Raw genomic sequence first — 15469 nt, forward strand, 5'->3', positions numbered from 1 at the left:
GTTGAACTAGGGTTGTACTTGCATTATTAACTCAGTTCAACGTGTCACAAACTGCGATATGAGAAAGGTTTCTAATAATCAGTGTTCTAAATCTCTTATCTTGAACCTATTTCAGTGTGAAGTCATAAACTTATCTTGACTGAGGCTTTCATTAGGAGCACCCACACAGCTGCACTCTTGTATCTTTAAACTCTTTTCATTGGATGGTAATTGATAATTGGTTTATTATTGTCACATGTACAGTGAAAAGCTTTTGTTTGCACAACATCCAGCTGATCATTCTATACATAGGTATGAAGTACGGAGTTTAATCTGATCAAGTGTGAGGTGTTGTACTTTGCGAGACCTAACGTGTATAGGGAAAGTATACAGTTAATGACAGAGTCTTTAAAAGTGTTGATATACAGAGGGAACTTGGGGTTTAAGTCCACAGTTCACTGAAAGTGGTCATGCAAGTCAATAAGGGTGATAAAAGCGGCCTATGGTATGCTTGCCTTCATTGGTCGGGGCATTGAGATAAGAAGTCATATTGCAGCCGTGAACAAGTCTGGTTCGGCTGCACTTGGCGTATTGTGTGCAGTTCTGGTCATCCCATTACAGGAAGGATATAGAACAGTACAACAAAGGAATAGGGCCTTTGGCCCACGATGTTGTGCTGAACTAGTTAAATTCGTAATTAAACCCTGAACTAAATTAATCTCTGCTCAATATTTTCTCCGGGCACAATGTCCATATCCCTCCATTTTCTGTACATTCATGTGCCTAAGAGCCTCTTAAATGCCTCTGTTGTATCTGCCTCCACTACCATCCCTGGCAGCGCACTCCAGGCACTCACAACTCTCTGTGTAAAATACTTGTCCTGCACACCTCCTTTGAACTTATCCCCTCTCACCTTAAATGCATACCCTTTAGTATTAGATATTTCAACAGGAGGAAAAAGATATGCAGCTGTCTATCTATGCTTCTCATGATCTTATAAACCTCTATCAGGTCTCCCATCAGCCTCCATCTTTCCAGAGAAAACAACCCAAGTTTGTCCAGCCTCTCCTTTATAGCAGATGCCCTCTAATCCAGGCAGCATCCTGGTAAACCTCATCTGCACCCTCTCCAAAGCCTCCACATCATTCCAATAATGGGGTGACCAGAATTGAATGCAATACTCCAGATGCAGCTTAAGTAGACTTTTATAAATCTGCAACATAACTTCCTGACTCTTAACTCAGTGCCTCGACTAATAAAGGCAAGCATGTCATACACCTTCTTTACCACCCTATCAACCTGTAACATACACCCTATAACATTCTGTTCTGCGTTCTGTGTAACCAGTGCAGCCACTTTCAGGGAGCTATGGACTTGGACCTCAAGGTCCCTCTGTACATCAACACTTTTAAGGGTCCTGCCATTAATAGCATACTGTTGCTTTACATTTCATCTCCCAAAGTGCAACAGCTCGCACTTGCTGGATTAAACTCCATCTGCCATTTCTCCGCCCAAATCTGCAACTGACCTATATCCTGCTGCATCCTTTCACAAGGGTATAGAGAAGGTTGTGGAGGCTTTGGAAAGGGTGCAGAGAAGGTTTACTAGGAAGCTGCCTGGATTAGAGGGCATGAGCTATAAGGACAGGTTGAACAAACTTGAGTTGCTTTCTCTGGAGCATCAATGGCTGAGGGGAGACCTGATCAAGGTTTATAAAATTTGAAAGGACATAGACAGGGCAGACAGTCAGAGTTTTTCTTCTTTGGTGGAAATATCAATTACTAGAGGATGCGTATTTCAGGTGAGAGGGGGAATGTTTAAAGGTGCTGTGCGGGGTAAGATTATTTTTACACAGAGAAAGGTAATAGCCTGGAACGAGCTGCCAGGTGTAGTGATGGAAGCAAATACAATAGAGGAGTTTAAAAGGCCGTTATATAGACATGCGAGTATGTGGGGAATGGAGGGATATGGATCAGGGACAGGCAGAAGAGATTTAGTTTAATATGGCATCATACTCGACACAGATATCATAGGTTAAAGGGCCTGTTCCTGTGCTGCACAGTTATCTGTTCTGTATGTACGTCAAGGTAGTACAAAAGGAAAAATTAACAGAATGTAGAAGATAATTTTACAGTTACAGAGAAAGTTCAGTGCAGGTAGACTTCATCTTCATCGTATACGAGGTCCGTTCAAAAGTCTTATTACAGTGGAATAGAAACTGACCCCAGCAGGTTTATTTTTATTACCTCAACAAAATGTTGTTATTCGCTAGAACACAGAACATGGAACAGGCCCTTCGGCCCACAATGTGATAGAACCAGAGAACCATAGAACAATACAGCACAATACAGGACCTTTGGCCCACCATGTTGTGCCGACCTTTAAACCACACCTAAGCCAATCTAACCCCTTCCTCCCACATATCCCCCTATTTTAAATTCCTCCACATGCTTATCAAACAATCCCTTGAACTCAACCAACATACCTGCCTCCACCACTACCCCAGGCAGTGCATTCCATCCACCAACCACTTTCTGGGTGAAAAACCTCCCTCTGATATTTCCCTTGAACTTCCCACCCATTACTTTAAAGCCATGCCCTCTTGTATTGAGCATTGGTGCCCTTGGAAAGAGGCACTGGCTGTCCACTCTATCTATTCCTCTTCATATTTTGTACACCTCGATCATGTCTCCCCTCATCCTCCTTCTCTCGCAAGAGTAAAGCCCGAGCTCCCTTAGTGTCTCCTCATAATCCACACTCTCCAAACCAGGCAGCATCCTGGTAAATCTCCTCTGCAACCTTTCCAACACTTCCACATCCTTCCTATAATGAGGCGACCAGAACTGGACACAGTACTCTAAGTGTGGCCTAACCAGAGTCTTGTAAAGCTGCATCATTACTTCACGGCTCTTAAACTCGATCCCCCGACTTATGAAAGCTAACATCGCATAAGCTTTCTTAACTACCTGTGAGGCAACTTCCAGTGATCTGTGGATATGAATCCCCAGATCCCTCTGCTTCTCCAAACTACCCAGAATCCTGCCATTAACATACTCCACCTTGGAGTTTGTCCTTCCAAAGTGTACCACCTCACACTTCTCTGGATTGAACTCCATCTGCCACTTCTCAGCCCAGCTCTGCATCCTATCAATATCCCTCTGCAATCTTCGACAGTCCTCCACAGTATCCACAACACCACCGACCTTTGTGTCATCTGCAAACTTGCTAACCCACCCTTCTACCTCCTCATCCAAGTCATTAATAACTATCATGAGAAGTAGAGGTCCCAGAACTGATCCCTGTGGGACACCACTAGTCACAGCCCTCCAATCCCAATGCACTACCTCCACCACAACACCCTGCTTTCTACAGCCAAGCCAATTCTGAATCCACTCACACAAGCATCCCTGGATCCCATGCCTTCTGACCTTCTGAAGAAGCCTACCACATAGAACCTTGTCAAACGCCTTACTAAAATCCATGTAGACCACATCTACTGCACTACCCTCATCAATCTTCCTGGTCACCTCATCAGGCTTGTGAGACATGATCTTCTCTTCACAAAGCCACGCTAGCTGTCCCTAATCAGTCCATGATTCTCTAAATGCTCATAGATCCTATCTCTAAGAATCCTTTCCAACAGCTTGCCCACCACAGACATTAGGCTCACTGGTCTGTAATTCCCTGGACTATCCCTACTACCTTTTTTGAATAAGGAGACAACATTTGCCACCCTCCAATCCTCCGGTACCATTCCCATGGACAACGAGGACTCAAAGATCCTAGCCAATGGTTCAGCAATCTCCTCTCTTGCCTCACGGAGCAGCCTGGGGAATATCCCGTCAGGCCCCGGGGACTTATCTGTCCTAATATTTTCAAACAGCTCCAACACATCCTCTCTCTTAATATCTACATGCTCTAGAACATTATCCTTACCAACACTGTCCTCAGCGTCACCAAGGCCCCTCTCTTTGGTGAATACTTAAGAGAATTATTCATTCAGAACCTCACCCACTTCCACAGCTTCCAGGCACCTTTGTCTCTAATTGGTGCTACATTTACTCTCATCATCTTTCTGCTCTTCACGTACGTGAAAAAAGCCTTGGGATTCTCCTTAACTCTACTCGCCAAGGCCTTTTCATGTCCCCTTCTTGCTCTCCTCAGCCCCTTCTTAAGTTCCTTCCTTGCTACCTTATATCCCTTCTTGCTCTCCTCAGCCCCTTCTTAAGTTCCTTCCTTGCTACCTTATATTCCTCATGAGCCCTATCTGATCCTTGCTGCCTACACCTTATGTATGCTGCCTTCTTCCTCCTAACTAGTTGTTCCACCTCTCGTCACCTGTGGTTCTTTCACCCTGCCATTCTTTGTCTGCCTCACCAGGACAAATTGATCCCCAACATCCTGCAAGAGATCCCTGAACAACAGCCACATCTCCATCGTATATTTCCCTTCAAAAATGTCATCCCAATTTACACTCTCAAGTTCTAGCCTTATTGCCTCATAATTTGCCCCTCCCCAGTTAAATATCTTCCTGTCCTCTTTGCTCCTATCCTTGTCCATGACAATGCTAAAGGTTAGGGAGCGGTGGTCACCGTCCCCCAAATGCTCACCCACCGAGAGATCTGTCACCTGACCCGGTTCATTACCTAACACTAGATCTAATATGGCATTCCCTCTAGTCAGCCTGTCAACATCCTGTGACAGGAATGTGTCCTGGACACACTTAACAAGCTCTGCCCCATCTAAATCTTTGGTACTAAGCAGGTGCCAATCAATATTTGGGAAGTTGAAGTCTCCCATGATGACAACCCTGTTATTCTTGCACCTTTCCAAAATCTGCCTCCCAATCTGCTCCTCAGTATTCCTGCTGCTACCAGGGGGCCTATAGAGTAACTGCTCCTTTCTTGTTCCTAACTTCCACCCATACTGATTCTAGAGAGGATCCTTCTACATTATCCACTCTTTCTGCAGCTGTAATAGTATCCCTGACCAGTAACGCCACCCGTCCTCCTCTTCTTCCCCCCCCCATCCCCTTTAAAACACTGAAATCCAGGAATATTCAGCATCCATTTCTGCCCTGGTGACAGCCAAGTCTCTGCAAGAGCCACAATATCAAAGTCCCATGGACTTATCCAAGCCCTCAGTTCATCACACTTCTTGTATTTAAGTAAATGCACTTTAGCCCATCCACCTTTCTACTTTTATACCCTATACTCTGCTTCTCCTTCCTCAAAGCCTCTCTACATGTTAGATCTGACTTTTCCACTTCTTCCTCTGACCTAACCCTCTGCTTCCCATCCCCCTCACAGACTAGTTTAAACCCTCCTGAACCACCCTAACAAACCTGCCTGCAAGGATATTGGTCCCCCTCGGATTCAGGTGTAACCCGTCCTCTCTGTACAGGTCCCACCTTCCCCAGAACAGATCCCAATGATCCAAAAATCTAAAACCTTCCCTCCTGCACCAACTCCTCAGCCACGCATTTATTTGCCATCTCCTCCTATTCTTACCTTCACTATCACGTGACACTGGCAGCAATCCCGAGATTGCTACCCTTGAAGTCCTGTTCTTCAGCCTTCTGCCTAGCTCCCTAAACTCACTTTTCAGGACCTCATCACTCTTCCTACCTATGTCGTTGGTACCAACATGTACCACAACTTCTGGCTGTTCTCCCTCCCGCTCAGGAATACTGTGGACCTGATCAGAGACATCCCGGACCCTGGCACCTGGGAGGTAACATACCATCCAGGATTCATGCTCACTTCCACAGAACCTCCTTTCTGTTTCCCTGACTATTGAGTCCCCTATCACTACTGCCTTCCTCTTCTCCTCTTTTCCCTTCTGAACAGCAGGACCAGTCCCAGTGACAGAGACCTGGCTACTGCTGCTTGATCCCTGTAGGTCATCCCCCTCAACAGCTTCCAAAGTGGAAAACCTGTTATTGAGGGGAACAGCCTCCAGGGTCCTCTGCACTACCTGCCTGCTCTCTTTCTTTTTCTTTCTCTCCCCGACAGTCAAATAAATTAATTAAACTCGCAATTAAATAACTAAACTAATCCTTTCTCCCTACACAATGTCCATTTCCCTGCATTTTCTGCACATTCATGTGCTTATCTGAGACCCTGTTAAAAGCCTCTATTATATTTCCCTCCACTACCACACCTGGCAGTGTATTCCAGGCACCCACCACTCTGTGTAAAAAAACTTGCCTCGCACATCTCCTTTGAATTTACCTCTTCTCACCTTAAATGCATACCCTCTAGTATTAGACAGTTCAACCCTGGGAAATAGATACCGGCTGTCTCCTCTATCTATGGCTCTCATAATCTTGTAAACTCTATCAGGTCTCCCCTCAGTGTCCACTGCTCCTAGGAAAATGACCCAAGTTTGTCCAACCTCTTGCCCAACCACATGCCCTCCAATCCAGGCAGCATCCTGGTAAACCTCATCTGCACCCTCTCCAACCCTTCACATCCTTCCTGTAATGGGGTGACCAGAATTGAATGCAATACTCCAGATGCAGCTTAATGAGGCTTTTATAAATATGCGACATAACTTCCTGACTCTTGAACTCAGTGCCTCAACTAATAAAGGCAAGCATGCCATAGACCTTCTTTACCGCCCTATCAACCTGTAACATACACCCTATAACATTCTGTTCTCCATCTCCATTATAAACTCCATCTGCTGAACTTGACCTCCCAATTATTTTCTCACATATAACCAAGTCTTCACATTAGCATGGAGGCTTTGAGAGCTTAAAAAATTGGGGAAAGGTTCCCAGTGTTCATAGAAAGGGCAGGAGAGAAAGGATTAGGACGTTCAGACCTTTGATTGAGGGCTTAGATGAGAGGTTGTCGTTGAGTGTTCAGAGCAGCAGAAGTGGCTGGCTTCAGGAGGAGGAGGCAGGAGGAGGAGGTCCTGCAGAGAGAGTTTAGAGAATTGGGTGCAAAGTTGAAGGACAGGACCTCCAGGGTTGCAATCTCAGGACTGCTACCCATGCCACGTGCAAGTGAGGCTAAAAATAGGAGGATCATGCAGCTAAATACATGGCTAAGAAGATGGTGCAGGAGGGAGGGCTTCATGTTTCTAGACAATTGGGCCTTGTTCTGGGGAAGGTGGGACCTGTTCCGACGGGACGGTTTGCACCTGAACTGGAGGGGGACTAACATACTTGCGGGTAGGTTTGCTAGTGCTGCTCCAAGGGGTTTAAGTTAGATTTTCAGGGGGAGGGGAACCGGAGTGTTAGAGCAGATAGTGAGGTGGAGGAGGAAAATGGTCATGTGAGGACTGCAGGTATAGACAGAAATCAAAGGTTTGTACGTGATAGGAATATTCTAAGGTGTATCTATTTCAATACAAGGAGTATTGTAGGTAAGGCAGATGAGCTTAGGGCGTGGATTGGCACATGGGATTACGACATTATTGCTATTCAGAAGATCACAAGACAAGGGAGCAGAAGTAGGCCATTCGGCCCATCGAGTCTGCTCCAAAGAAAAGGAAAAAAGCAAAAGAAATGAGAAATTGGTGGGGGGGGGGGGGTCCAAAAAAAACTTAACCCCAATTTCCAGCCTTATCCCCATATCCCTTGATACCCCGACTATTTAGGTATCTATCTATCTCATCCTTAAATGCCTCCAATGATCTGGCCTGCACTGCTGTATGTGGCAAGGAATTCCACAAATCCACCACCCTCTGGCTAAAGAAGTTTCTCCTCATCTCTGTTTTAAACATGTACCCTCTAATTCTAAGATTGTGCCCTCTGGTCCTGGACTCACCCACCAAGGGAAACAGCCTAGCCACATCTACTCTGTCCAGTCCTTTCAACATTTTAAATGTCTGTATGAGGTCCCCTCTCATTCTTCTGTACTCCAGTGAGTACAGTCCAACAGCCAAGAAACGCTCATCAGACGGAAGCCCTTTCATTCCGGGAATCATCCTCGTAAATCTCTGAACCCTCTCCAACATCAGCACATCTTTCCTAAGATATGGGGCCCAAAACTGCACACAGTATTCCAAATGAGGCCTCACCAGTGCCCCGTAGAGCCTCATCAACACTTCCTTACTTTTATACACTATACCTCTAGAAATGAATGCCAACATAGCTTCGCTTTCTTTACCGCTGATCCGACCTGGTGGTTAACCTTTAAGGTATCCTGCACGAGTACCCCCAAGTCCCTTTATACTTCTGTACTTTGAATTTTCTCTCCTTCTAGATAATAATCTGCCCATTTATTTCTGTTTTCGAAGTGTATAACTGCACATTTCTCAACATTGAATCTCATCTGCCATTTCCTTGCCCATTCTCCTAAACTATCTAGGTCTCTCTGCAACCTTCCTGTCTCCTCAATACTCTCTACTCCTCCACCTATCTTGGGGTCATCCGCAAACTTTTCCACAAAACCATTTAGTCCATCATCCAAATCGTTAATGTACAAAGTAAAAAGAAACAGCCCCAACACTGACCCCTGCGGAACACCACCAGTAACCAGTAGCCAACCAGAACAAGATCCTTTTATTCCCACCCTTTGCTTCCTGCCAACCAGCCAATGCTCTACCCATTCTGTTATCCTACCTGTAATTCCATGACCTCTCATCTTATTAATCAGTCTCTTATGCGGCACCTTATCGAAGGCCTTTTGAAAGTCTAAATACACAACATCTATCACCTCTCCCTTATCCACCCTACCTGTGATTTCTTCAAAAAACTCCAATAGGTTGGTCAGGCAGGATCTACCCTTCACAAAACCATGTTGGCTAGGACCTATCTTGCCTTGCACCTCTAGGTATTTCATAACCCCATCCTTGAGGATCGATTCCAATAACTTTCCCACCACTGACGTCAGACTAATAGGTCTGTAATTTTCTTTATACTGCCTCCCACCTTTCTTATATAGCGGAACTACATTTGCGACCCTCCAGTCTTCCGGAACCATGCTGGAGTCTATGGATTCCTGGAAAATTATCACCAATGCCTCCATAATCTCTAAAGCCACCTCCTTCAGAACCCGGGGATCCACCTCATCCAGTCCAGGGAGACTTATCAGTCTTTAGCCCATTTAGTTTTCCTAGCACCTTCGCTCTAGTAATTTTAACAGAACTCAGTTCCATTCCATGAGACCCCTGACTAACTGATATATTGCTGATGTCCTCCACAGTAAAGACTGATGCAAAATACTCATTTAGTTCTTCTGCCATTTCTTTATCATCCATTATAATCTCTCCCACACCATTATTGATTGGTCCAATATCAACCCGTGTCTGTCTTTTACTCCTTACATATTTAAAAAAACTCTTAGTATCCTTTCGAATGTTATCCGCCAACTTCCTTTCATAATTCATCTTTTCTTTCCTAATGACCTTCTTAGTTTCTTTCTGCAGGTTTTTAAAAGTTTCCCAGTCTTCTGTTTTCCCACTAATTTTTGCTTCCTTGTATGCCCTCCCTTTTGCTTTTATTTTAGCCTTCACCTCTCTCGTTATCCACATTAGTGAGACCTGGTTACAGGACGGCAGGACTGGCAGCTTAATGTTCCGGGATTCCGTTGTTTCAGACGTGATAGAGGGGAAGGGATGAAAGGGGGAGGAGTGACATTACTAGTCAGGGAAAATATCACAGCTGTGCGTAGACAGGATGGCCCGGAGGGCTCGTCTACAGAGGCCATATGGGTGGAACTGAGGAACAGGAAAGGTGTGGCCACACTAATAGGGTTGTATTATAGACTGCCCAATAGTCAGAGAGAGTTGGAGGAACAAATCTGTCGTGAGATAGCAGACCGATGTAAGAAACAGAAAGTTGTAATAGTAGGAGATATTAACTTTCCACATATTGACTGGGACTCCCACACTGTGAAAGGGCTGGATGGCTTAGAATTTGGCAAATGTGTTCAGGAAAGTTTTCTAAATCAATATATAGAGATACCAACAAGAGGGAATGCAATACTTGATCTCTTATTAGGGAACCAGACAGGTCAGGTGACAGAAGTATGCGTAGGTGAGCATTTTGGGTCCAGTGACCATAATGTCATTAGTTTCAAGTTAATTATGGACAAGGATAGGTCTGGTCCTTGAGTTGAGGTTCTAAATTGGAGAAAGGCCAATTTTGTAGAAATGAGAAAGGATCTAGGAAGAGTGGATTGGGATAAGTTGTTTTCTGGCAAGGATGTGTTCAGTAAGTGGAAGGCCTTCAAAGGCGAAATTTTGAGAGTGCAGAGTTTGCATGTTCCTGCCAGGATTGAAGGCAAAGTTAACAAGCATAGGGAACCTTGGTTTTCAAAAGATATTGGTGCTCTGGTTAAGAAAAAGAGAGAGGTGTATAGCAGGTATAGGCAACTAGGAACAAGTGAGGTACTTGAAGAGTATAGAAAATGTAAGAAAATACTAAAAAAGGAAATCAGAAAGGCAAAAAGACGACATGAGGCTGCTTTGGCAGATAATGTAAAGGTAAACCCAAAGGGTTTCTACAAGTATATGAAGAGTAAAAGGATAGTAAGGGACAAAATTGGTCCCCTAGAAGATCAGAGTGGACGACTATGTGTGGAGCCTCAGGAGATGGGGGAGATCTTAAACAGAATTTTTGCATCAGTATTTACTCAGAAAACGGGCATAGAGGATATGGAAGGAAGGGAAACAAGCACTAGGTCATGGAACATATAGAGATTAAAGAGGAGGAGGTGCTTGCTGCTTTACAGCGAATAAAGGTAGATAAATCCCACGGGCCTGACATGATATTTCCTCGGACCTTGGGAGAAACTAGTGTAGAAATTGCAGGGGCCCTGGCAGAAATATTTAAAATGTCCTTAGCCACGGGTGCGGTGCTGGAGGACTGGAGGGTAGCTCACGTTGTTCTGTTGTTTAAAAAAGGCTCTAAAAGTAAACCAGGTAACTACAGGCTAGTGAGCCTGACATCAGTAGTGGGTAAATTACTGGAAGGTGTTCTGAGAGATCGGGTATACAAGTATTTGGACAGCCAAGGGCTGATCAAGGATAGTCAGTATGGCTTTGTGCGTGGTAGATCGTGTTTAACGAATCTTGTAGAGTTTTCCGAGGAGGTTCCCAAGAGAGTAGATGAAGTGTGGATGTTGTCTACATGTACTTTAGTAAGGCCTTTGACAAGGTCCCACATGGGAGGTTAGTTCATAAGGTTCAGTCACTGGGTTTCCATGGAGAGGTTGTAAACTGGATTTGAAATTGGCCGTGTGGGAGAAGACAGAGAGTGGTAGTGGATGATTGTTTCTCAGACTGGAGGCTTCAATAGAAAATGTAAGAAAATACTAATAAAGGAAATCAGGAAGGCAGAAAGACGACATGAGTAACAATGGTGCTGGGGCCATTGTTGTTTGTTGTCTATATCAATGATCTAGATGATAATGTGGTAAATTGGATCAGCAAGTTTGCTGATGACACCAGGATTGGAGGCGTAGTGGACAGCGAGGAAGGATTTCAAAGCTTGCAGAGGGATCTGAACCAACTGGAAGAATGGGCCAGAAAATGGCAGATGGAATTTAATGCAGACAAGTGTGAGGTGTTGCATTTTCGAAGGACAAATCAAGGTAGAACATACACAGTAAACGGTAGGGCACTGAGGAGTGCGGAGGAACAAAGGGATCTGAGAGTTCAGATACATAATTCCCTGAAAGTGGCATCACAGGTAGACAGGGTTGTAAAGAAGGCTTTTGGCATCCTGGCATTCATAAATTGAAGTATTGAGTATAGGAGTTGGGATGTTATGGTGAGGTTGTATAAGACACTGGTGAGGTCAAATTTGGAGTATTCTGCGCAGTTCCGGTCACCTAACTATAGGAAGGATATCAGTAAGATTGAAAGAGTGCAGAGGAGATTTACTAGAATGTTGCCGGGTCTTCAAGGAGTTGAATTACAGGGAAAGATTGAACAGGTTAGGACTTTATTCCTTGGAGCATAGAAGAATGAGGGGAGATTTGATAGAGGTTTACAAAATTATGAGGGGCATAGACAAAGTTAATGCGAGTAGGCTCTTTCCACCTAGATTAGGAGAGATAAGTACAAGAGGACATGGCTTTAGGGTGAAAGGGGAAAGGTTTGGGGGAACATTAAGGGGAACTTCTTCACTCAGAGAGTGGTGCGAGTGCGGAATGGGCTGCCATCTGATGAAGTAAATGTGGGCTCACTCTTAAGCTTTAAGAATAAATTGGATAGATACATGGACGGGAAAGGTCTGGACGGTTATGGACTGGGTGCAGGTAAGTGGGACTAGCTGAATAACGTTTCAGCACAGACTAGAAGGGTTGAATGGCCTGTTTTCTGTGCTGTAGTGTTCTATGTTCTATGTGTTCTATGTTCATGAGTTTGTAGACTGGCTGGAGAGGGAGATGCAAGTTTACAGTTTTATAAGAAGGATGTTGAGGCTTTGGAAAGGGTGTAGAAGATCTTTACCAGTTTGCTGCCTTGATTAAAGGAACAGGCTTGGGTTGTTTTCTCCAGAGTGGTGGAGGATGCGGGGAGACCTGAAAGAAGCTTATAAGACTATGAGAGGTGTAGATAGAACAGACAGCCGGTAACTTTCTCCCAGGGTCGGAATATCTAATACTAGAGGGTATGCACTTAAGATAAGAGGGAGTAAGTTCAAAGGAGATATGCGGGGCAAATTTTTTTTTACACATAGAGTGCTGGGTGCCTGGAATGCACTGCCTGGGGTGGTGGTGGAGGCAAGTACAATGGAGGCATTTAAGAGGCTCTTAGAATGTGCAGAGAATGGAGGGATATGGACATTATGCAGATGAAAGGGATTAGTTTTGTTAGGTGTTTAATTACTAGTTTAATTTGGTTGGCACAACATCGTGGAATGAAGAGCCTGTTCCTGTGCTGTACCGTTCTAAGTTTGTTGTTCTTTTATTGACTGGAGGTGGGTAGACCGAGCTGGGATCACTGCGCTTTTGATATACAAATAAATCAGATGTTAGAATACATGGAGAAATGTTAGTATCTGCCAATTTTGATATGTTGGGAGTGTAGCAGATGGTGAAAATAGCCCATTGGTTAATGCTGCCTCTCAGTACGATAATTCCGTTAGTTCCTGCCCCTCCTATTTCTCAATAACATATTTTCTTTCACGTGCACCTTTGGATTCCTTTGACACAAACCCATGTCCAGTGGTAATATACAGGGACCTCAGCTTTTCATGTGATATACATAAATGACCTGGATGAAAATGTGGATTGGTGGGTTAATAAATTGGCAGACGATACAAGGATTAGTGGTGTTGTGGACAGCATAGAGGATTGCCAAAGGATACAGCAGGATACAGAGCAGTTGCAGATATGGTCAGAGAAACGGCCGATGAAGTTTAATCTGGCTTAATGTGAGATGTTCCACTTTGGGAGATGAAATGTAAAGAGACAGCACACAGCTACTGGCAAGACAGCACACAGCTAATGGTAGATGTACAGAGAGATCTTGGGGTCCAAGTCCATAACTCCATGAAAGTAGCTGCCCAGGCGTTAGGGTGGTAAAGAATGTCTGCTTTATTAGTCGAGGCATTGAGTTCAAGAGTCGGGAAATTATGTTGCAGCTTTATAAAACTGTAGTTTGGCTGCATCTAGAGTACTACATTCAGTTTTGGTCGTCCCATTACAGGAAGGATGTGGAGGCTTTGGAGAGGGTGCAGAAGAGGTTTACCAGGATGCTGCCTGGATTAGAGGGCATCTGCTATGAGGAGAGGTTAGACAAACTTGAATTGTTTTCTCTGGAGCGGTGGAGGCTGAGGGGAGACCTGATAGAAGTTGATAAGATTATGAGAGGCATAGACAGAGTAAACAGCCGGTATCTTTTTTCCAGGGTCAAAATGTCTAATACTACAGAGCATGCATTAAGGTGAGATGGAGTAAGTTCAAAGGAGATGTGTGGGGCAAGAATTTTACACAGAGGGTGGTGGGTGCCTGGAATGTGCTGCCAGGGGTGGTGGCGGAGGCAAACACAATGGAAGCATTAAGAGGCTCTTAGTTAGGCACATGGATGTACAGAGAATGGAGGGATATGGACATGTAGGGAGAAGGGATTAGGTTAGTTGGGCATTTAATTACTTGTTTAGTTAGTTCAGCACAACATGGTGGGCCGAAAGGCCTGTTCCTGTGCTGTGCTGTTCTATGTTCTGTGTTGTCGAAGGTACTAAAGTGATTTCATACATTTTTTAGTGTATTAGAAGTTGATTAAGAGAAGTATGGGAGTAAAGTGACAAGAAATATAAAAAGTGAACTGTAAAAGCTTCCACAAGTATGTGAAAAGAAGATTCATGAAGACAAATAAAGTCATAAGAGTTATACAGTATGGAACCAAGTCCTTCAGTCCAATTCATCCATGCCGACCAAGGTTCCCATCAATGCTTGTCCCATTGCCCCGTATGCCTCTGAACACCAGATCACAAGACAAAGGAGCAGAAGTAGGCCATTCGGCCCATCCAGTCTGCTCCATGAGCTAAACTAAAAACTATTCCTATCTAGCTCCAAATTCCGGCCTTATCCCTATATCCCTTGATACCTATCTATCTCCTCCTTAAACGCCCCCAATGATTGGGCCTCCACAGCTGTATGTGGCAAAGAATTCCATAATTTCACAACCCTCTGGCTAAAGAAATTTCTCCTCATTTCTGTTTTAAACCAGTACCCTCTAATTCTAAGATTGTGCCCTCTAGTCCTGGACTCACCCACCAAGGGTAACAGCTTAACCACATCTACTCTGTCCAGTCCTTTCAACATTCTAAATGTTTCTATGTGTTCCCCTCTCATTCTTCTGTACTCCAGTGAGTACAGTCCAAGAGCTGACAAACGCTCATGCCCTTTCATTCTGGGAATCATCCTTGTAAATCTCCTCTGAACCCTCTCCAATATCAGTACATCCTTCCTAAGATATGGGGCCCAAAACTGCACACAGTATTCCAAATGAGGCCTCATCAGTGCTTCATAGAGCCTCATCAACACTTCCCTACTTTTATACACTATACCTCTCGAAACGAATGCCAACATAGCATTCGCTTTCTTTACCGCCAATCTGACCTGGTGGTTAACCTTTAGGGTATCCTGCACAAGTACCCCCAAGTCCCTTTGTACTTCTGTACTTTGAATTTTCTCCCCATCTAGATAATAATCTGCCTGTTTATTTCCTTTTCCAAAGTGTACAACGGCACATTTCTCAACATTGAATCTCATCTGCCATTTCTTTGCCCATTCTCCCAAACTATCTAGGTCTCTCTGCAACCTTCCTGTTTCTTCAGTACTCCCTACTCCTCCACCTATCTTGGTGTCGTCTGCAAACTTTTCCACAAAACCATTTAGTCCATCATCCAAATCATTAATGTACAAAGTAAAAAGAAGCGGCCCCAACACCGACCCCTGCGGAACACCACTAGTAACCGGTAGCCAATCAGAACAGGATCCTTTTATTCCCACCCTTTGCTTTCTGCCTACCAGCCAATGCTCCACCCATTCTAATATTCTACCTGTAATTCCACGAGCTCTCA

At 44.4% G+C, this 15469-nt stretch overlaps 1 protein-coding gene across 10 annotated transcripts in view; it reads right to left on the reverse strand.

Moving 5' to 3' along the window:
• trpm2 (transient receptor potential cation channel, subfamily M, member 2) overlaps positions 1-15469 on the reverse strand; it is a 247332-nt gene that overhangs the window by 86798 nt on the left and 145065 nt on the right. The window lies entirely within an intron of this gene.

This window comes from Pristis pectinata, chromosome 1, assembly GCF_009764475.1.
Source record: "Pristis pectinata isolate sPriPec2 chromosome 1, sPriPec2.1.pri, whole genome shotgun sequence".
Lineage (NCBI taxonomy): Eukaryota > Metazoa > Chordata > Chondrichthyes > Rhinopristiformes > Pristidae > Pristis > Pristis pectinata.